Source organism: Rhyacophila brunnea, unplaced genomic scaffold, assembly GCF_057557595.1.
Source record: "Rhyacophila brunnea isolate RB1 unplaced genomic scaffold, BYU_Rbru_1.0 scaffold_106, whole genome shotgun sequence".
In the NCBI taxonomy this organism is placed as follows: Eukaryota; Metazoa; Arthropoda; class Insecta; order Trichoptera; family Rhyacophilidae; genus Rhyacophila; species Rhyacophila brunnea.
The window spans coordinates 834,960-859,674 of NW_028232759.1; positions in this window are offsets into that span (position 1 = coordinate 834,960).

The window sequence follows — 24,715 nt, forward strand, 5'->3', positions numbered from 1 at the left end:
TAACAATCTCCTTCTCAACAAAAATTTCACTATGTATCTTGTAGTAATGAACATGTTCCCTATTTTTTAAAACTTTAAAATTTCTCTTTCAATCTAGTTCTTATATGAACTTATTTTAAATCTTCTCCTTAATACCACTTATCTATTTTTTTGTATAAAATTAATTGGTAAAAAGCCTACACTATGCATTTTTTATTATAAAAAAAATTTAAATATTGTCTATCTCGTTTCTATTGTTAACCAGCATTAGTGCGCTCCAGTTAGCATTTAAAACCCTATTTATTATGGATCAAATATTTTGATGATATCTACGGTCCCAATATATGCCTCTTTTTTGAGCTACGAAATTATTCTTATCATCGAGCGAATTATCGTATATTCTATATTTGGAAACGATCACTAACCGAATAGGAATAAATATGTCTAAAATGGTGACATGTATCATAAAGGGGTGATCTTAACCAAAAAGTTTTCAGTCAAAATAATAAATTAAATATAAATATTAAAATTATATCGAAATTACATTTAAATGTTTAACCTTTCTTTTCTGATACTTTATCTGTGCTTATCAAGTCAAACTCAGAAATCGGCATGTAGAAGGGAAAATAAATATAGGAGATGGAAGGATCTAATATCCAAGCAGATTTTTGAGTTTCACGAAACCCAAAACAAAATGGTTTGGGATAATAAAGAAAAAATTCTCGTGTTCATGAAGTATCCAATGGAAATAATTCAGGGAATCACTTACTCGGAATTAAATCAAGCTTTTAATGCTTTGCATTGTAAGAAAACATATGTTTCTTCATTTTCTACATCATATATGATACCTATACCAGAAAAATACGATATAATTCTTAGATTATTGAACTCATTTCTATCATATACAGGATTTATTGATGAAGATACAAAACCATTTAGAATTCATCAAATGGAACAAAATTTGAATAATGAAGAATTTATGGATCAGAATGTTCTTTTTACTACAGTATTTAAGAGATTGATTTCAACTGAAGATTATGTGAAGTATATTCCAATATTATTTGAAAGTAACTACAATGCAAACAATATTTTAAATTTTATTAACAATTTTGTATTTATAAGGGATTCTTCCTTAGACGATTTTTCATTTTCGTTTATTCACAGAATAGTTTGTGACTCGATTAAATCTGACCTAAAAAATCAACAAATGAACGTAAAACAGTTTCTTATGGATCATTTAAAAAATATTGAGGATACTTTGAATCTGTTCTTCATTGCGGAGAAAGAAAATATTGTCAAAAGCGGCTTTACTCCACCGGTAAGAATGGATGCAAAAGACATCGATAGGTTATCAAAAGAATTTAAAATTTTTAAGCGTGAAATTAGTGCCAAAATTGAACGAAATGAACTGACTCTTGTTAAAGAAATAAAAGAGGCATTTTCTTTGCTCGAAAATGCTGGTTTAGTAGAGAACATTTTGCCAAATTGTGATGAATTACTACTTCGTAACATAGGTTATCTTTGTTTCTACGTAAATTCTGATCACATTTCTGCATTAGATGAAATATTTAAATACTTTGAGAATGCGATTGAGGCAATAGATGATTTTTTTGGGGATCAGTTTTCAATTGACATATACAACATCGAAGACTTCAAACTAGAAGAATCTACTTTAATATCTTATTTTCACACAAAAAGGATGAAATCGACCATAATTAGCATAGAAAAAACTCCATTAATTTTTTTAGATAGGAATTTCTTTGGAATTAGCTATAAATCTCTTTTTTTTTTTATTGAACTATGTTTTACAACCTCGAATTATTGCAAAATAAAATATTTTTGTGAGCCGTGTGATAGATACACAGTGCATTTATCGATAAATAATAAAAATTTAATATCTAGATATGAACAAAATGTTATTTTTTACGAAAATGATACAGTTGGGACTTTTTTGTGCAAGAATGAAAGTTTGGAAAAGGAAATAATGAATGTGGATCTCCAAATTATAATGCCAACTAACGTCAATAATATGTTTTCATATATAAAAAATATAAATTTTATTCTTAAAAACATAAATTTTGCGTTTATCTATCAAAATTACACGTCATCGCTAGTTTTATGGCCTCGCTTGTTAAGCTTTCATGAAAACTACATATTATATAGAAATACTTCTTTTCTTAGGTGTAAAAAAAGTCAAATAATAGAAAAAATTACAAATCTTATACGCAATCTTTCTCTTTTTTGGATTGGATCAGGGGCTGAAAGGGTAATCTTATCTTTGTTTGTTACCAAACCTTTAAATAGATACTCTTATGCTTACAATGATAAATTAATTTTAAAAGAAACTATCAAGTTCGATGTTTGTAAGATTGAAAGGTGTCAATTATATCGAGAAGTGAAGTCATATTTACTAGTGAGATATTTTAAATATGAAACAGTCATTGAAACACGAGGACAGTTCACATTATCAATATACGAGAAAAATCAACGCAAAGAAAAATACAAGTTTTATATTTTTCACACAAACAATGATAAAATTGAAGATTTTATGAACGAGCTAGTAAAAGGTATTCATTCCGAATTTTATCGTGAAATAATAGATGATTCAACATGTGTTAAACATTTTAGTATTGGCAAAAAATACATTTTCAAATACTTTTTGAGATTACTGTCCGATGAAAAAATAATGAAGGATTTGAACTTATTAATGCTCAATACTAAAGAATCTTATGCTCAGTGTGTAGTATCGTTTCTTGAAAAGATTATCTTGATTTTAAAACATGATATTATTCAATTTTATATTGAAAAAAAGTTTGATATGGAAGTTTTTAACGCAGAATTTTTAAGCTCATTAATTGAAGAAAATATAGATTTTGATCTTTTAAAAGATTCCATAGATTTAAAGTTTATTTACCATTGTTTAAAAAAAATTTCTTGTGCCAAAAAAAAGTTCATAGATAAAAACAGGTTTTTAAAATTACCTGAAAAGGCCATTGATAAACTTATTTTTTTCATTCTATTTTTCTTAAACAGTTCCAATGCAAATATACGAAAAAAAGGTGAGAGTTTGCACTACAAATACCATTGTATTAATATTTCTTGTAGCACCATAAGAAAAATGAGATACGATTTTACTAGGTATTCGGATGAAATAATATTTGAGATATTCATACACATCTTACAATGTTCTATGTATGAATTCACTCGACTTATGTTTCCAATGATTTTCTCCGTCAAAAATAAATTTGATGCTATTGAAGATGTAATATTTTTATCATGCGAAATCCGATCTAAGAAGAATATAATAAATGCAAAGACCATGGAATTAACATCTTTAATGGAGAACCCTTATATATTTGAATTCTCTTCAGACAAAAATATACTGAAACTTAATGAAGAAATGCGTCATTATATACCTACTATGAGTGAGGTGTGGAATATTTATTAAAAGTTTATGATTAAATTTAAAAATCTTTATAAGATAATATTTGTGTTTTTATGTTGTTCAAAAATTATTTTCTATTCGTTTTTCGTTGATAAAAGAAAATATATAGGAGATTTTAAATGCTTTTAATATTTAAATAAAACATTCTAATAATCTAGAAAACATTTATTATCAAATTTTGGTTTTACAAAATGATGGGCTTTAAAAAAATTCAAGTGCGTTTATTTCTTAACATTTTTAACATGCCGTATTCAATCACATTACATAATGAAAAATGTATAGAAAAATTTTTATCTGTGTAAAGAATTTTTGTCTTACATTATAGTTATCTTTTTAATTAAATTTCAAAATTATGTCCTAAAAATGAATTTAAGTCATATTAACTGCGTGTATTTAACACAGTTCTGTAACACATATAACATCTCAGTATACAATATACCTATTTAATAGAATCTCAATATTCTTACTTAAAACTTGGAAACCTTAGCTTTGATTTTCTTGCATTATTAATACGAATTTTATTTTTAATACGTTAAATACTGGTAGATCTGTTTTGTAATCTAGAATGTTTCAAAACTATTTAAGAATAGATCATCTAGATATTTATCATTTTATTTTTTATATTTTATATTTTTTTGAGTCGCCTCTTATTCTAGAATTCTATATTTAATCACATAAAAAGTTGTTTTTATTAAATAAATATAAAATATCGTTCTATGGTGTAGCCTGGATATAGTCAAGATATGATATTATGGTACTTTTGTAAGCATTAGCGCTGCTAAATTAACAATAAAAATCTTTTAAAAAAATATTAAAACAAGTAAAATAAATAAATTGTATCATGATACAAATCTCTAAATGGTGATGCATTTTTACGATTAGCTTACTTTTTTTTCTTTGCATGCAATATCTTAAGTCAATAAAACAACCTGTTTGTCGAAAAAAATAAAGTACATAATTAATTATCTGTTTTATATTGCTTCAACTTAGTACATTTTTGCGAAAAAAATTTTGTATAAGCTTATATGGTTTTATTAGTTTTAAGCAAGTTTTTTTTGTATATTAAAGATTTAACACGCAGTATACATATTCCAAATATTAAATAATCCTATTTCTTGTGGTTATTTTTTTGTGCTAAAAAGTTTAATAATTTTATTTTATAATAAATTTTCACGGATGAAAAATATAATTGTTATTTTATGGTATAAACTTGAATTTCGAATTCAAAAGCATCTTTTCTTAGTTTCAGTTTATTTATTTGTTCATTTTAATCTATTTAGTTCAAAAGAGCAAAATATTATGTATGACATGGGTCAATTCAATTTTAAACTTTTCTGTGTTAAAAAAATAAACATTTGAAAATATAATAATATTCCTTGTAATTTGTCCTAGGGTTACACATAATCTAGAATATATCTTTTTATCTATATTATGTGTGATTTCTTTAATCTTCAGTTCTAAGATAATCATTGCGTTGGGAAATAGACTAATTAGTTGAAAATCACATTTGTGAATCGTTTATAAATAAGAACTTATAATTGTGTTTGTCCGAAATTACGAACGAATGGAAGTATATGCCCAAGCTCATTTTTCGCAAGACACTTGAACTCATTTCATGCAAAAGAAGATGAGCAGTTAATGAATATAGATAAGGGGAAGGTTTCAATTAGTACATCAAGGAGTTGTGTAATATTTCCAATGGGCTGATTCTGACTAAATAGATAAAAATTCATAGAAAGAAACTTTAAAAATTTCTCAAAAACTAAATTGTGTCCGATTATAGCAATATATAAGTTTTGTTGAACGAAAATATGATCTAGAATCTAATAAAAAGCGTTTAGAGTTGCAAGACTACGTTCACAAAAATATATCTAAATAAGTCTTAGAATAATTTTCATATTAGTATTTGATACATTAAAAAATTATAAATCAAATAATAATTCCAATAATAGTATCAATAGATGCATATTCAGAAACGCTTTTATTTTATAGAAATCAAATAAATTTAACTAAAGTAAAAAAAACTAACAAATATTTTAGTAAAATTAACATATTATAGAAGTTAAATCTATCTATTTTTTATTTATTGGCTAAGTTTATGGTTGTAATTTTAGTTTTTGTTCTCAGGCAATGCTTGCTTGATTTTTTGTACGCACAGCGTATTTATACTTTTGGCTATCTTCTCCTCTCCAAAGTCTTCTTCAATACTCCAACTTCTTTCAAGGTCTATTAATTCAAGAGTTTATCTTAATCCCAAGATTTGTATATATGCCTCAACCTGGTTTGTGACATCTAGTTCCTTCTGGTACCTTTTATGATATCATAAGTAAAATCTTATATATTTAAAAAAATAAGATTTTTTTCTTTTTATTGATTAGGTCAAGTAGAGCTTTTTACACTATACTTTTATCATGATAAAAATAAACAAACTTTTTCTTTTTCTTTTTCTCTTCCTTTCTTTCTTACATCATTCTGTATTTTAATGCTGTCCTCGAGGCTCGTTGTTTATCAAATAAACATTTAGGATATGGATTAAAGATACTATACTTATGTGAAATCATATTTTGTTCACATTCATTTGGTGAAATATAATTATAACTTTTCCATACATACGCATATTTACTAACCCTTCATAGCACTTTTCATGACTTCATTGGTGTTGTTTTATTTCTATTCGCAAAACTTTAATAAATCCTTTGCTCTGTAATTCGCTTGTGTTTAAATAGTAAGGCTGAAGTTTGATCTATTGGCACCCTATCCAGTTGAGACAAAACTTATATGTAAGCATTATTTTGAAGCTTTAATAACCGCCTCCAATCTCACCCATTGCAAATTTATAGTTGCTTTGATAGTTTTGTATTAGTTTCTTGAACTCACTCTCTTAAATCTACTGGCGAATCCTTGTTTGATTCAAACTAACAACTTCGTATATGGTTCTTTGTTGAGGCTTTTGGTGTAGAAATAGTAATTAAAATAATTTCTTGAAGAGTATTTAAAATTTACTCATCTATTTATCTTTTCTAAAAGATAAAGAAATTATAATCTTCCATTGGTATAATTAATAGACATATAGTGATAACTATCTAAACTATATTTTGTAACTTTAAACATTATTGGTAAGCTTGATCGCGTTCAAAAACTACATGACTTATATTCATGCAACAAGAAATATACCAGCAATAAGAAACTAGGCTAATTTTGTTTTTCTTTTTATATTGCTTTTTAGATTTAACATTTTTTTGGGGCTGTCAAATTCATTTAATATTCAGGATGATGGTGGCTTTAAAATTATTTTACGCTTTATTTAATGATCTTGATAAATTATTCTCTACCTTATAGAATTATTGTACAGTATTCATTCTATATTTTAATAAATTTGTTTCGCGATTTAGATAGTGTAAAAAAGTTGCTCTAGACATATAAGATGTTTTTAAAAGCTGCAAAATTCATGATGGACACTAAAAGGATTTTTTTAATAATAGAACGATTTAAAAATTTTATAATAAAACTTATACTCAGCCGATAAATCAATACGGTATAGATGTACCCTCATAAACAGAAAAGGATACTGCATCAAGTACAAATAAATCTTTATAGCTTTCTACATTACATGTAGCATTAAAAATATGTACTTGTGTTTAATATAAATTAAAGATATTCTGGCATTATTATGGCACTTAGGAGTTTAAATATGTTTTAGAAATAAATAGTAAAAATTTAAGAATATATTGAAGCATATTATATTGTATTTATGCATTAGTTACTTTTTTTCATTCTTCAATATGAAAAAAAAACATCAAATGGTATGAATGTTCTCTATGCAAATCATTTTAAATTTTATCAAAAAATTAAAGAAAAATAACCAATTTTCTTTTTTAAATGTACGATATTTTTACATTTAAATAAATTTGGGACCTATTTTAATATAATCAATTATAATATAATATACTTTTATGGTTTTTTTGCATCGGGTTAGCTAAAAACGGATAATTTACAAATTTAAAGTGCTTTTAGCATATATGATGAATTTTATGCATTTAAATAGTCATATAAACAAATAATGATGATTAGATTAATTTATATATTTTTTTATAATTGTATATTGTGAAATTATATTTTAAAAATTGTTTTTACGGATATTGACATGTACTATAGGATAACTTCTACCTGATATATCCCTTGAAAATAATTAATAATGTACAGATATAATCCTTCTTTTTTTGGTGGTGCGTGTTTATATCAAAAGTATTTTGGTACTGTGTTTTTATGTTATTTTTTTATTTAAGAGGCTGAAAAACGACTGTGAAGATTTTCTGAATGCCTCAAATAATTTTTAGTTTCCTTATTATTATAGAATAGAAAAAACAATTTTTCTAAGAATTCGGCAAATTGTTTTGTCTAAAGATACATTTTTGTTCCTTGCAATAACGTGTAAAGTCCGGAAAACCTTTTTTATGTGAAATAAATATATAAGCGTTGGAATAAAATATATTACTTTTACAGTCGATTTTATTTTATTCTTATTAACTTAAGTTATTTTATTAAATCTTTGATTTTTATTTTTTCTGTAAATTGTCATAATTAAAAGCTTAAAAACATGTTTCGCCTACGCAAAATGTATTTTTCTGTAATCTTATCATAGAACAGTTTTTGTTTCTATATGATCTATATTTTAGATAAAACTAAAATATATTTATATTGTTTTGTCTATTTATTTATGTAACATCAGTCTTCGGAAACTATATTTTTTTCATTCACGTTTATATTATATTTACATAAAAAGTTATTTACTTTTTTCTAGAAAATCAGATATTATCAGAAACGCTATCATCAGAAAAAAAACTTCATTATATTTCGGTCGATATAAAAAATTCGATCTTCAAAAATTCTATATAATATAAACATAAAGCGCTGTTTCATTTGGATTATAAGAAAATATATTAATTCTAATATATATAGCAAATGCATAAATTTTCTTTAATTCAAAAATGTTAGAATATAAATCTGAATTTTTTTTACATTTAAGCATTCCATTTCTGTATTCCTTCATTTTTTTTATTTTGATATATTTAGAAAGAATTTATTTATATTAAAGGTAAATTGATGCCGAAGATTCCATCAAAAATATATATAAATTATATAATATCTTTACAGATCATATACATGCTTAGTTAATGTGTTTTATATAATTTTTTATTCGCTTCTAAAAAGGTGAAACTTTGTTACAGTACTTTATTGATTTTTTTTTATTAAATATCTACATTTTTTGTTGCATATAGCTTAGAGCTTTTTTATCGGTTTATTTATATATATTATATTTAGATCCTTATAATCTTATTTATGCTAAAAGCTATTGCAAAACTATTTAAAACGCCATTTTATAATCTATCTGTGCTTTATTTTAAATCATTAATTTTTTTATAATTGTAAATAATGCTTTTTACATCTTATTTGGCTTTATCACTCTATTTATGTTTAAAAAAACAACTTTATAGGTTTTTTACTGAATCTAGAACTCCCAATTAACGATTTAAAATATAAATAATTTATAAATTACCTATAGTATATACTGTATCAGTTTTCTATTTAAAAAAAATTAATTAAATATGAAAATAAGCCACAAATTATTTTTTATTATATAATTCGCGTTTTTATTTCTTGCTTATTATTAAATGCAAATATTCTGCCTTAGGGTGTTTATATATGTATCATGCTTATATTATTTCTAGAGTGATAAAATAATTGATTAATCATGTCTTTTCAGTCATAAAAATTTTTAATTTATCTTTTTTCTGTATTTATTCATGTACCTAAATATCATTTATAATTTATGTTGATGTCTCTAAAGAAAAACTTTGGTTCTTTTGAAGCTTTTGTCTTGATTCCCTTATAAATGTTGTATACAAAGCGAGATTCTTTGGTTGGATAACTTTACAATGTAGATTTTTTAGCATTGAAATTCTTTGTATGTTAGATTTATTTTTCTGCGTATCATAATTTTTAGGCTATTTATTACCACTACTGTTCTCTTTAATCAAATTTTTATTTATGAATGCAACAGGTACATAATTTTTCTGCCTTAATGTTTTACTATGTACACAACTTATTTTTACCTACAAGGTAGTGTCTTTTTTTTTAATCAAAAATTTTCTGATAAGGAATGGATTACAAAATAAACACATTTATAAATGATTCTTCTAGTATATGAATCAAAATTCTCAAGACTTATAAACTATTTTCTATTCTTGTATGTTTTCTTAAAGAAACCATAAAAATACATTTAAAATAAAGATTCATTCTTATATTTAGTTCTTTGATACAGTTTTAATAATTTAAAGCAAGTATAATATAAGGGTTGTATTTTTTAATATAGTATCGAATTTTTGGGATGTTTAACCATGGCTTGTGCTGATTTTGGATTTGCTGTATAATTTTTTAAAAAGACTGTTAATAATGATGATTATCTAAGAATACTGACATGATGTAAATAAATCAAAAAAGGATTTTTGTATCGTAAAAAAATTCTTAAATGCTGTTGAATATTTAAAAAAAAATAGCTCTTATTTTAACCTACATATAAAATTGAGTTCGAACAATGATGGATAAATTTAACAGTTTCAATACAAAAAAAAACAAGCTCGTTTGGCAGGAAATATTTAAATGCTAAAACTATTTTACAAATATTTTATAAAATATATTATAACAAAGTGAAACAATAAATTTTATTGGTGTGGATTAAAGGACATAATTTCTAATAAATGCTGTTAATATAATGTTGAAAAATCTGTTGCTTGGTGGGGAATGGTAAAGATGCATCATTTCATTATACTTTTTGATCATTTTTTCTTATCACTTTATTTTATCACTATCATATTATTCATAGATATAAGTCTTGAAAGCTCGCTATAATATATATTCATATGTAAGTTACGCGTGATTTTTATATGAAAACGTTATAAAGCATCATAGAATATTGTTTTTTTATATGTAATTTTTAACATGATTTATCTTATTATAAGATCGCTATAAACAAATCTCCGTGTTTATATTTATTTTGAGTGCAAATAATTATGAAAAAAATAATGTTTCATAGCAAAATCAAATTAAACTATAAATTTATAGTTGTTTTGTTCGTCTTATAAAATAAACATAAAAAATATTTATTTTTCACCTGGTGGCGTTTCCCATTATATGTGAAGCACAATTTTTATTTTGTGTCAAATTAAGGCTCATATATATGTTTATTTTTGTGATATGATTTTTCACTTGCTTATTAAAATGTTTTTTACAATAATTTGTTTTTGTGTGTGCCTTTTTCTTTTGAAAAAACTTACAAATTTGTAATCTTTTTTAAAAAAAAATTATTGAATTAATTATAAAATCTATTTTGTTATGCTTCTTTTATATAAATACACAAAATATACATGATTTCTCGACAAAAAAATTACATTCTTTCTGTATTATATTTCGCATCATATATCTGGGTAAATAATATCTTCTAAGTTACAATATATATGACTCTCATTGTAACTTATTACATAAAATGTACTGCTGATCTATAAATTATCATGGTTTTTATATATTATTTGCTGCATTATCCTTTATCTTTTGTTTTCTTCTAAAATTAGACATCGGTTTCGCAAAGTATAATATTATATTTGCGTTGTATAAAGTTTAAAATCTAAATCTTTCAATCTTCCTCATATCATGTTATCTGACGATTTTTTTTGAAATATACCTTATTTTTTAGATTAAACTTGATTATTCAGAATAAAATCATTAGATTGAATCATAACTATAATTTTAACATATGATTTTTTCTATTTTTATCATAATATTTAACATAAAAAAAATTATTTCAAAAATTTAAATGATACTTTTATTGATGGTTAATACTATTATTTTTTTATTTATGATCAACTTGATTTTTTGCATTTAAAGTTGTTAGAACACAGCTTTTAATTTCTCTATAGATTATATTTGACCAGTACGTTTTTCATAACTTTATTTCAAAATCTTTTCAATGCATCTTCTTTTCTCAAGTTTAAGATTAATAAATACCATGCAAATTTAACCGCAATAATAGAATAAAAAGATAAAATAGAAAATCGACTTTTATGTGAAAAAAATAAGAAAAATTATTAAGATAAAAATTTTAAATGAAGGACTTTTTTTTCATTTATAAATTAAAATATAGTCGGCATTGTTTTATGTTTTTTCTGTAACATTTAATTTAAGAAATCATTTCTAAATTCTAAAAAATTATTATAAAAATGACTAAGTGGAAAATACCAGCATTTTAATGTTACAGCTTCTTCTTAAAAGTCGTTAAAGATCGAATTATATAAATACGGGAGACTGATCTATGAGGAAATCGTGAAATTATGTTCCTTTACAATCAACACATACTATATGAATTTACAAATAACATTATATTTTTATATGATTTAATCTGGCTGTTTTATAATAGCACAGCTAATTAAGCAAGAAATATCGATTAATTTTTTCGTTTTATACAAAAAAAAGTTGGTCATGATCGTGTTCTCCAAATATAAATTTTTATATTGATCAGAAAACCACAATTATAATCTTTTTTTATCTATAAGATTTTAAATATCTATAGTCATTATCTTGGAATCACCTTAAATTCATAATCTAAAAAAAGATGCATTTTTTGTGCTTGTAAACTTTTTTAGAGTAAATTTTTGTGCATTAAACTCATTAAAATCAATTCAAATAACTTTATATAAAAATTCTTTAGTTTCTTTTTGTAAATTTAAATTTATAATCCATTTTTAACAAATTTCTCCTTTTAGTCTCATGTATTTTGGGCGTATTTGAATATGTACCATGTTATTAACAAAGAAAAAAAAACAGAATATTTCAAGCAAGAAGAAACTAACCAAAGGTGCTAACGATGGGATAATTTATTACTGAATTCTCCGTATTGTATACACCTTGGCTGTATATGTACATAAATAAAATATAAATGAATTACTTAAGGAATCAGACTCAACATATAAGAATAAAAATAGTTAAAACCTCTGTATAACTTTATTTAAAATAGTGGCATAGATCATATTCACATGTTTTTTTTAATCGCGCATGTTATAATAACTATTTTACGCTGTACAAGAAATGAACTTAATAATTTTATATTTTTTCAGAAATAATTCTGCGATCCATAAGAAAAATTGAATTCTAAATGAATCTTTCGAATAAACTTGCCATAAAATCGAAGAATACGTTGAATCTTGCGCATAAATGAGGCAATCTGCGTTATTTGCGAAAAAGTTGGTGTTTGGTTGACGGAAATAATAAATTTATAAATATTCAGAATGAAACCAAGAGTGGCTTATGATCTTTATAAAGCAAAAAGGATCTAAGATGACTTCCTAACACTCTACCTGAATATATGATGGTATATAGGAGATCATTAGACATATAAATAACGGTTGTAAAGAACTAGATAAGTTTTTTTTTAAAAAATTTTTCCTGTTTACAAAAAAAATATAAATAACTTAATGAACAGGATATAATTGGGCTTTAAGCCTGCAATAAAATATATAATACTGAATGGAAATTTGACCGAATCGTTTATTTCAAGATTAGATTATTATTTATCTACTTTGTCTGTATTTTTTTTATATTTAAGTTGAAAAAAATATTCTAAAAAATCAAATTTATAGTCTCCATCGAAATATTGATAATATAAAAACGGATTATTAAAAATGGGTTAAATTAATTACTATCAATAAACGGTATATGCCTAAAAAGTTATTCAATTTTTTTAGTTTTATTAACCTTTTAACAGTTACAGTTAGGGCATTCAACTACCGTTTTGCCGTCAGTGACCTCAAAATTGAAAGTTTTACCATTGATTACTGCTTTTTTCGGTTCTTCATCGATAGCGCACTCACAAGGGCTTTGGCTTCGGGCCGGTGGGCTTGATCTGCTAGGATTAGCTTGTGGTTTAAATGTCTTTGGGACATACTCACATTCAGTTACTGTGTTTTGTGGTTCTTGGATATAACTTTCAGGCACTGTTACATATTCCCATTCAATTTTTGGTTCTGGTGCTGCTGGGGGTGTGTATTGTGTTGGTGGTGTGTATTGAACTTGTGATACAACATCGCAAGTTTCTTGCACTTGCTGTGGCGGTGATGGATAATATGGTGTTGAGTTCTGTGGCTGTATGTATATTGGTTGTATAGGAACGACTGGTTGTACTGGTGCTGGTCGTAAGGGGACCTGTGGTTGTATAGGGACCTGTGGTTGTATAGGGACTACTGGCTGTATGGGAATTGATGGTGGCGCTGGTTGATTTGTCTCAATACAAACTTGTGGTGGGATAGGGCTGTTTTGTATCACAATATTTGGTTGTGAATTGTCTGGGTGAGATACGATATAGTTCATTGTTGGTTCGTTAGGAACGGTAATGGTTTGTGCTGGTGGTGGCGATGGTGGTTGTTCGACGATTTGCACAGACACAGTTGTCTCTTGTGGTACTGGTTGAACTGGTACATAAGAACATACTTCAACGGACTGTTGAGGAACATATTGAGGCTGTGGTGGTACTGCAATTGTCTGTGTTAATGGGGGTGATGGTGTTGGTGTTGGAATAATGTATTGTGGTTTTGATTGTGGTGGAATTATTTCAACCGTTTGTATTGGTGGCTGAGGTGGTGATGGAATAACATATTGGGGTTGTGGTGGGGGCAATATGAACTGAGGTTGTGGCGGAATTATATCAATTGGTTTCATTGGAGGCAAAGGGGGTGCTGGCGGGAAAAACTGGGGTTGTGGTGGAACAACTATTTTTTGTGGTTGTGGTGGTTGGTATTGTGGAACAATAGGGTTGCTTCGTATTTCACATTCGGTCATACCTATAATAGGTTGTTGAGGCAATGGTGGGTATATGTTATTTATTGTTCGAGGCAATGGTGGTGGAGATGAGGAATTTTGAACCACTGCTATTGGTGGATTTTTGATAATTTCACATTCTGAAACTGGTGCTGCATTTTGTGATGGGCTATTGGTTGCCACGATCTGTGATTCAATATCATTTAAAATATTAGAAGATCCTCCTTTAGAGCTAAAATCACAATCTGGAACAACAGATTCAAATTTTTTTGGAGTAGTCACTTCTTGAACTGCTATATTTATTGCCTCGGGAACATAATTGTTATAGTCGATGCTATTAGTTGGTTTGTAAACGGTGTTATTGTTGGGTAAAACACAGTGTGCCACCGTATCAAGTCGACTTCGAATAGCATCATCTTGGTCCTTTGTCACAATTCGAAACTTTTCACTACAATCATCTCCACAATTATCAAGAACGACATCAAATGCTTCAATTCCAACATCATTTACCCTTTGTCCTACCCTTAGACATTTTCCACTATTCTGAACAAAATAAAATCCTTTAGGATCTTTTGTAAAATACCATCCGGTACTTGTTGCACAGTTAGCTCCACTACCAACCCCACAAATTTTCTGTGAACCGAAATATAGATCCTTTCCGCGTATGGTCGCTACATCATTTGGTGTAGCCCCGCGCACAAGTCTCAATCCTTTTCCTGGAAAATCGGTAAGATAAAAATTGCTATCGAATGATGTGGAAATCCTGACTCCTTTGTTCATTATATCTAATGGCATTTGAGTCATCAACCCACTTTGTAAAAAACATGTGAGAAGTAATATCATCTTATAATCTATTTTTATTTGGTTTAAATAGTTCTTTTATCTAATGTTTTGATTTTTGTTCATGTTTAAATCAATAATGAGAACTCTGTTTTGTTTTTTCCTATCTTTGCTAAAGATGACATATATCTTGATTTGATTATGTTTATTCTTTGATTTCATGATGAATTGGGATTCCAATTTTCAATGATTGTTTTGATGTTGTTTTGATTCTTTCTAAATACTTTTTAACATGCGACCAGTTTGACGAGATTATGACCAAATGGCTGAACATGTAATTATCAAACGAAAGGATTATAATTGCATATTTTGGAAACTAGAGGCGATGATAATTTTCTGTTCTAACCATAATAATATATAAGTCATCAACACAAAAATATTCAATCTACTTTGTAAATATTAAAGAATGTTCGATTCGCAGAATAGTTAGAACTCATCCTTGTATTCTTATTTAAATTTTTTTAAATTAGATCGATCTAACCTGATGTTATAACATAGCTATGACTTTATCAAATACGCTTATTTAAAATTTATTATCGTCTGTTGAATATATTCTAACAAAATTTTTATCAAAACATCAATCTTATATATATGGTAGGTGGTGATCTAAAATCTTTACTTATTCTTGAAGATTTATTTGTAAAGTCTAATCTGGCATATATAAGAACATTATATTGACAAAATCATATACATTTTATAATCATGCATCGGAATGACTTTATAATATGCATAGTAAATTGATACTCTTTAGTCAAAAAAAAATAGAGTTATTATAAATGATATTAAAAGAAAGGTTATTAAAACTAATCAAAAATAATTTAATCACATGTAATTAAATTGTAAAAATCAGAACTTGATTAAATTTTCACTCAAAAGGTTATGAAATTTCTATTAGAGTTAAATCCAAAACGATCTTTTAAAATCCATCAGCACTTAGAAATCATTCAAAATGGATTAAGTTTGGTAATTTATTAAAAAAATAAAATCAGGAAAATTTGGGTGTTTTTCTATTTATATAATGAAAATTTAAATTGTTCCAATATATCCATTTGCTCAACAGATAACTAATGAGGATTTATTGAAACATTAAAAAAATCGCCCTCATAGATTTTGCTCATATAGATGTTGATCACATATTTATTAATTAGATGAAACAAAGATACTATGATAGAATAAGTTTTCTTCGGAAGTTTCTCTAAAAAATGTATTTTTTATGATGTAAGGTTAATTCATATAAAAATATTAAAAGGGCAAAATATTATGTTTAAAACTTTTAAATTATCAATACAATTTTTCATAAATAAATTAATTCAGTAAAAAGAAGAGATACAAAACAAAATAAATACAAAAAATTTTTAACTTCGGTTTCAATATAAACTAGGCTTAAACATCTAGTGATATATCATAATATCTAATAAAAAATAAACTTACTTGTTTTTTTTTAATATGCTCAAAGATTAAGCCTTCTATTTGACACTTTTTAGGACTTAACTTTTTAATTTTTTGTGGAATGATGTTATAGTTAATGGCAAACTTTGCTTACTAGATTCCTGTAATAATCTTATAAAAGATATTTTTCCGTAAATTTTAAATGCGTCACATAGTCAATATTTTTATTTTTGTTTAAAAAAATCGTAATTCGTAGTAAAATAAATCTTTAGAATAAAGATACATCAACACCTTAATTTCATATAATAATTGTATAAGCATGCAATGTTGAATTACCTAATCCTGGAATAAGGCATTTTTTTGTAAAATAGTGCTTTAAGATGCATAAAATATATTTCAAATAATTTAGTTAGGCGGTGATCACATTTTTAGAATAAATTCATATGAAAAATTACTCTTTTATAGAAAAACAATTTATCGATTTCTTGTTTTTTTATTGATTCGCTTTTTATTTGTTTAATAATAAATGATTTAACGTCTAAATAAAAATGGCTGTAATAAACACAGTCGAAGACCTAGTCTTTTTCTTTTTGAAATACAAAAATCTTTTGATTTAAGTGTATTGTAATTTTCTGGCAAACTTTTTTGTACTCTATATAAGCTCAAAAAATGTACTTTTAAAATTAATGTACGAATTTCTATTTCTATTTTACAATATTTTATTCCTTATTATAGATTTGTTTGTCTGAATCATATAATCAAATGAAGACACAATATAAATTCAAATATATTCACGCATTTTATTAAACATAAATATTTTGCATTCCTATTAATTTTCATGTCCGATTTGTAATCCCTAAAAATATTGTGTTTTATTTTATTTATGTGTCCAAAACTTTTCTATTTAACACCAATATTTATAATCTATTTTTATAGCACTTTAAATTCTGATATAAATTAGATCTTGTGATTGATAATAGCATAATACTTAGTTAAAACGAAATGTATGTCAGAGAATCTTTTTCATTGTTTCTAATCAATAAGGTATACCTAAAAATTTAAAACATATTCTTCATAGATATATCTTTCGAATTATTTAATTGGTAGATAACCGGAACTTTAAATAGAGCGTACGGTATTAAAATGTTTCATTATTAATAAATAAAAATGTCCGTGACAATTCATTATGAATTAAAACATTGATCAGTTGCGGTTTCAAAAACTATTAAAAACATCGTGTGAAACTCATTCCATGGACCTCAAACTTATTTTGCTCGTGGGTGCTTATATTAGTTGCTTAAAGATATCATACATTCCGGATGAATTTATGAATACTCCTATAACTATTGCTCCCATAGTTTCACCAAATAATCACTTGTCCTTGAATACTGATGATTTATTTTCATCATCTGAAAATGATGATGTAACATTTGTGAGACATTCAAATAACAAGATAAAAATACAGGGTAATGATAAAGATAGTACACTGTGTTGGGATGCGAAACATTTGACAGCTCATAAATGTGAAAACAGCGAAGTTTCACGTGGCAGCATTTGGAGAGTTTCACATTCTGATGACACTAACACATATTTGATACTTGTGAAAAACTCAAAATCAGAAGAATTAAAAGATAGTCTTTGTCTGACATTTGTATCTCCAGAATCGGCGGTATTAAAAAATTGCGATTTGACTGATAAGTCACAAAGATTCAGCATATGCGAAAATGATAAAAAAATTAAAATAGATATTAAGGAATCGAAAAGTGGAAGACCTCTAGTAATTAAACCTATGCAAGAAACATCGTCTTCTCTCGAAGAAGATGAAGACTCATCCGCTGAAAATGAAGAAAAATGTGATGAAAGATTAATTCAGAATATTAAATTAGTTATAAAACCGTTTGAATGGTTCCCACCAGAAGTTGCAAAAACCTATGGGGATCTGAAAAAAATAATGCAAGGTGGTCCAAAAGATAGTTTAGAAATGCCTAAGCCGGTTGATATAAAATATCTTGAAAAGCTTAACAAAGAGCTTACAAATGAGGCATTACTAGAACAAATACCGAATAAAAAAAACTACAATCCTAGCGAGATTTACTGCACGGGTGAAGGTAAATTAAAAAGAAAAAGAAAGTATAAGGATTTTGCAAAAGTACTCAAAGAAAATTTGAGAAATATTCGCAAAAAAGAAACAAGTAAGTGAGACATTTCAAACTATAGCTACAAATAAACATTTATTATAAATATGATCTTAATTTTTTTAATTATAATTTGTGTGGTCTATTCATATTTAAGTTGCATTTTTCGCAAAATTATTGATGCTTTCAAATTTTTATAAAAGCAATTTTTGCATGTGAATAGATGTATGCGAAATCTCTGTGTCAATGTTATGAAATTTAGGTACTAATTTTGCATTGGTACAGAGCTTAAAATAAGAAGCATAATTTAAACCTGCGACATAATCGCAATAAATTAATGACCTTGAGATTTAATATAAAGATATGAAGCTCATGTGTTGTCAGTATATATTTATGTGCGATATTATATGTTTATAATGGAATTTTACATTACATATGATTCCATGTTATACAAAAAAAATTTTCATGCGATTAGGTTAATTTTAAAATACTAACTTTTAGTTTAAATAGATAAGGAATCTAGGGGTAAAAAATTTGACTGATAGACTCTATATTCATAGCCTATTGAGTAAGAATAAAATACAAACAACAAATGTATATTATGATAAATAAGTCTGCCATTAAAACTATAACAAGCTTTATAAATCAAAAAACTGCTGTTATTATATTTTACCTGTTCTCTATAATTATTTTTGGCATTTAATATCTTAGCGCTCTTTAGTCTTGTCTAAGCTTTTGAATGAATTTTCATGACGGAAATTTCTATTTAAATCAATATATTTAAAACTTTTATTTTATTCAAATAAAACAGCAGTTAAAACATTTTATCTATTATCTAAAATTATTTTTTCATGTAATATCTTAGCGTTCTTTAGTCTTTTCTAAGCTTTTGAATGAATTTTTATGGCGGAAAATACTATTTGGTTCAAAATATTTCCAACATGTATACTATTCAAAAAAAACATCATTAATTCATAATTCAGAGCAATTTAATTTTTTTATCACTAAATTTTTACAAGCAGTCTTACAACATCTCATTGATCTATTTATATCTGTCATAGCGATCAGGCTGTTAAATAAAGTTTTATTGTGCTTGTAAAGGAGCAATGGATTTATTTATTTTTCAGTACTATTTAGTATTAAGATATCCTTTAAAATAAATAAAATTTTAATATAAATTTGTTTATATTTTCTATTTTAAAAAATCTTCTCGATATTTTATCTTAACCAAATACTAGTTTTTTGTTCAGCTTATATCTGTTAATAAATTATGATTTAATTAAACGGAGCAAAAGCCTATTTATTACATTTTTAGGCTTATCTTTAACAACTGTGGTGATTTCATCGTTGTTTTACATACATTTTCCGCTTTTTGATTTTAGCGATAGATATTATATATTAAATTTCATTTTTTGGTAAAACAATATACAAGAGACTTCTAGAAACGAAAATTCATACCTCTAAAAATATATTTATATTACTCTCTATGTGTTTCCGCTATTAAGCGCCGATATAATTAGATTATTAATGTTTTAATAGTGTTTCTTTTCACATTTTTTATATTTAATATTGTTTATATATCTCTGTCTAATGAATATTCAAGTAAATTTTTTTTTATAATTTTTAATTCCTAGAAATAAGCATAAGAAGTATTTTATTTGATGGAAAAAGAGAGGTTCCAAATTTTGAATCTCGTAATTTTTTTTTCCGTGATTAAAGGTTACATTAGCCTAAAACAATGTTTTGTATTTTGAACTTTGAATTAAATATATAATAATGTTTCTTTAGCATTAATATATTTTTTTGTTTAAAAATCGAAATAAATAGCGTTGTATACAATCTTAAAAATACTAAGAATTTTAAGTTATTTATTTCCTTAATTTTCTTCTTTCGGTCCATTGAATATGTATAAAGACTGCCTTATATTCTAATGTCTAAAAATCATCTAATCAGATTAAATTGTAAAAATTTCAAAAATAATTTCTGTAAAGCCTGTCTTTATCAATAAGACTCAATTCTAAATTATTTGTGTTTAGCTATGCACGATCTATCTGACACAAATTTAAAATTATTTATTTCTTATTATCTATATTTTAAATTTTATCTTCATGCTTATTTAGTTTTTTTTTGACTTAAATTCTTTTTATATCTTGTAATTCTCTTTTTCCTCTGATTTTTTACATTTCTCCTCTCTTTTCAAGTCTTCTTAATTCAAGTGTTAATGACGTTCTTTTGGTTTAAGTGTATTAAAATAGATAATTTAAGTTCATTTATTTACAATCAGAAGAAAAAAATTATTAAAACGTCATAATTAGAGCATACTAGATACTGAAGTTCTTTTTAAATAAAATAAATTCTGTCATTAAATATCAATAGACCCTGTACATATTAGACTTACTGTTTTTTCATTTATTTTACGTGTTTCATCAGATAAACCACAATTTTATAACACATGTTCTTCCAGAATAATCTGAAAATTATGGAACCAATCAAAAGTAATTATGCTGTCGATTTAGCTATAAAAGTATATGAATACTTGATTAATATATACACTCTATCCTTTTATTATTCTTTTAGAATCTAGTCTTTATGGTTTATTGACTTCTTCTGAACACCAATTGATTTCTTTCAAATATAATATTTATTAAAGCCAGTTATCTTAAAACTTAGCTTCTTATACGGATCTCTTTTTAGCTGCATATATGTGCGTCTGATTCATATAAACTTCTATATTTAGGGACTCAATATTATAAATGAAAAAATTTCGCAATAATCTAAACATATTTTTTTGAATATTGGCAATGTTATTCTTAATAATACAAGGAATTTCTTATTATATATTTCTGGGGTATTTCGGAATAAGGTAGGCACTATCTTTCGGTATTATTGCCTCTTTTACCCATGAATTTTTTTAAAACAGAGTTTTTTCTTGTCATGCCTATATTTAGAATGAAATAAAAATGATGAAATTATTCTGCTGCGAAATTATGATCATATTATAGTTGCTATCAAAAAATTTTCTCATTTTTTAAATTTAGTATTATTTAAGATCCACAGAATTGGAAAATCAGGGACAGTCTAGTTATGGTTAACTCTTATGTTTTTTCTGCCTTTGGTTTTGTATAATTATATTTTACAAGCCTCAAGGTATTCCTATAATAATTTGATAGCAATGAGCAATTAAAAAATTAATATAATTTTTACATACTTTGACATATTTTGTTTGCAATTTATAGTTCTATATATTATTCTATTAACGTTAGACACATATATTGTGGTTGCATGATCCAAAACTTTCTAAAGCTCACATTATTTTTTTGTAGACTAAGATGTTTAACGCAGAGCCTTACATTCTATCTATAAAATTTATTTCTTTATTTTAATTATATAAATTATACAAATTCCTAGATATTTATAATTAGACTGAATTCGAATATAAAATTGGAAAAAAATAGATTTTTGTTAAGAATATTTTAATTATTGAATTAAAGATATTTACTCTTATAATTTTCTTTTATTTCAAAATAAATAAAAGTGAGATAAGCAGCAAAACCCGCAAAAACATAAATTTAGGCGACTGATAATTTTTATATGATGCATATTTTCTCGTAGAAAATTATTTGTGAATTATATAAAAGGTCTATTTATTAAATATTTTTGTAAAATTTTATGGTTTTGTCAAGGATAAATAGGGTGGTTTTAATTATAAGTCAGATCACTTTTTAATTAAAAGAAACGATATTCAATATCTAAGAATAAACTACAAAATTTTACAAAAATATTTTTTATATTCTTAATATAGTTGGGAATATGAATGTGGAATATAATTTAACTTAGTGATACCTATATAATATATATTCTAAAGTGGGATCGCTGCTGATTTTAGATATTAAAAGAAATTAGGAGATTTGAACTTTAAAACTGTAATTTTGGTTTATAAAAAAGCCATTATTAAAATAAAATGCCTATAAAAATTTCGATTGTATCAACATTGACCCCTTCTTAATGTTTTTTCATTGTGATCTTATTCTTCTATATGCGGTCTTATTGAAATGAATCCTTTCGTAATTATATTTATCATGTTCCTTAAGGTTTAAATACAATATTATGTGTATTTTATATAGTAAATTAATTTTGCTTACAAAATAAAATGGCTTATCGCTAAATTTAATGAAATACTACTTTTTTCTGTCTTTTAATTCTAAAGTAAAAGTATTTAAAAGATGGATTTAATCGCGCCAAATTAATTATGATATTTAGTGGTTTAATCGACCCATAAAGTTTAAATGCTGTGTGTTAGTATGTTTTTTTTGGTATTATGGTGATCATTATGGACAGTATTGCTTTTTTTAAAATTTAACATGTGTTATTTTACTGAAATTAAGCTATTTTTAGTTTTTTGTGTGTAGATTATTTTTTCGATTATACTTCGTTGTCTCATAATACTATATATTTACACAAGTTTTTATTTATTAAATTATAAGTCTATTTTCAATGAAACCCTTTATAGACCGAAGATCGCAAATTGATAATATTTCTATTTGAATAAAACTTTATCTACGTCACTGATTTTATAAGATGAAGATAAAACAGGCTATGAATAATAATAAAAATATATATAAAGCCTTAAAAAATTACGAATAAATACTAAATTTAGTAAACTGTTATTTGTTTTTAATTTTTGATCAAATAAGAAAAAAAAATTTATTTCCAAGTTTCTTATAGGAAATCATTTTTCCTTGTAATTTTTTTGAATAACTTCTCGGGATTTGAAATAAAGCCTATAAGCTTCCAATGTCTTTAGAATTACATCGATTAAAAATTTACTATAAGTATTAATATTATTTTGATAATTTATATAAATTTATATGTATTGTCAAACTTATTATGTTTTTTTCTATATAATTTTGAAAATAGGTAAATTAATGCTTTAAATATCGAAATAAATAATAAAGTTTTTAAATCGAGGCGATTGAATATACTTCTTCGACTTCTATTAGGTGGCTTATTTTTTTTATTGGAATTTATTTGCTTTATATTCGGAAATACATGTACCCAACTTCTATAATCACTCGTTTTTATTAAAGCGAAATATAAATTTAATTATAAATTTAGTTTCATCTTTTTCCAACGGCAATCTATAAACGCTTGATTAAAAAAATAATATAATAAGTGTAAAAGTTGGCCTTAAGGGCAATTTGTTTGTTTTATATTTTACTTTATTCGTTTTATTACACTAATTAATAAAAAAATATTTTGTTGCTCAATTTAATATACACAGGTTTACTATATTTTTTTAATAAAATTATTTTCATTTCCCTATGGCTATTCTATGTTTTTAATGTATTAAAATGGAAAAACTAAGGAAAAAAGAAAACATTCACAAAATTGTGTCAGAAGTTTATAGCGCATTTTCTGAATATTTTACGTATTTATTATATTATTGACTTAAAATGAATGTTTTTTAAATATTTTTATCATTTGAATATATAATTGTTTTATTATTTAATATCAGAAATAATGTAAAACGAGCATGCAGAAGTCATGTTTCATACTTACACGAAAACTAAAATGAAAAATTATGATTTTCGGCTGATGATTTTTTAAGTAATAAAATAAAATTCCGATTAGATTTATTGAAATCAGAATTACCAGTTTAAATAGCCAAATTAATTTTGAAAAGACGAACAGAAAAAATATTATTTGGTGCCTATTAACTTTTAAATTATACAAGTACATAATTTTATATAATTTATGTATCATAATGCTTGATTTTACAGATTTAAATTGTATAAGTATAATATTTATATGTTTGGGATTCTAAGCGAAGCTAAGGCATATATAAAAACACAAGGTTTGATAACTCTCGAATAAATATGTCTAGAACGAAAATGACAAATTTACAAAGGTTAAGAAGAGAATCTAATTGAAAAATTATAATGACTTGATCTATATAATCTGAAAAGGTTTTTTTGTTGTAAATTTTTTTCGAGTAAATATCTCAAACTGTGATTCATAGTAATTTCATTTTTTACCATAAACAAGATATTATTTTTTGTATTCC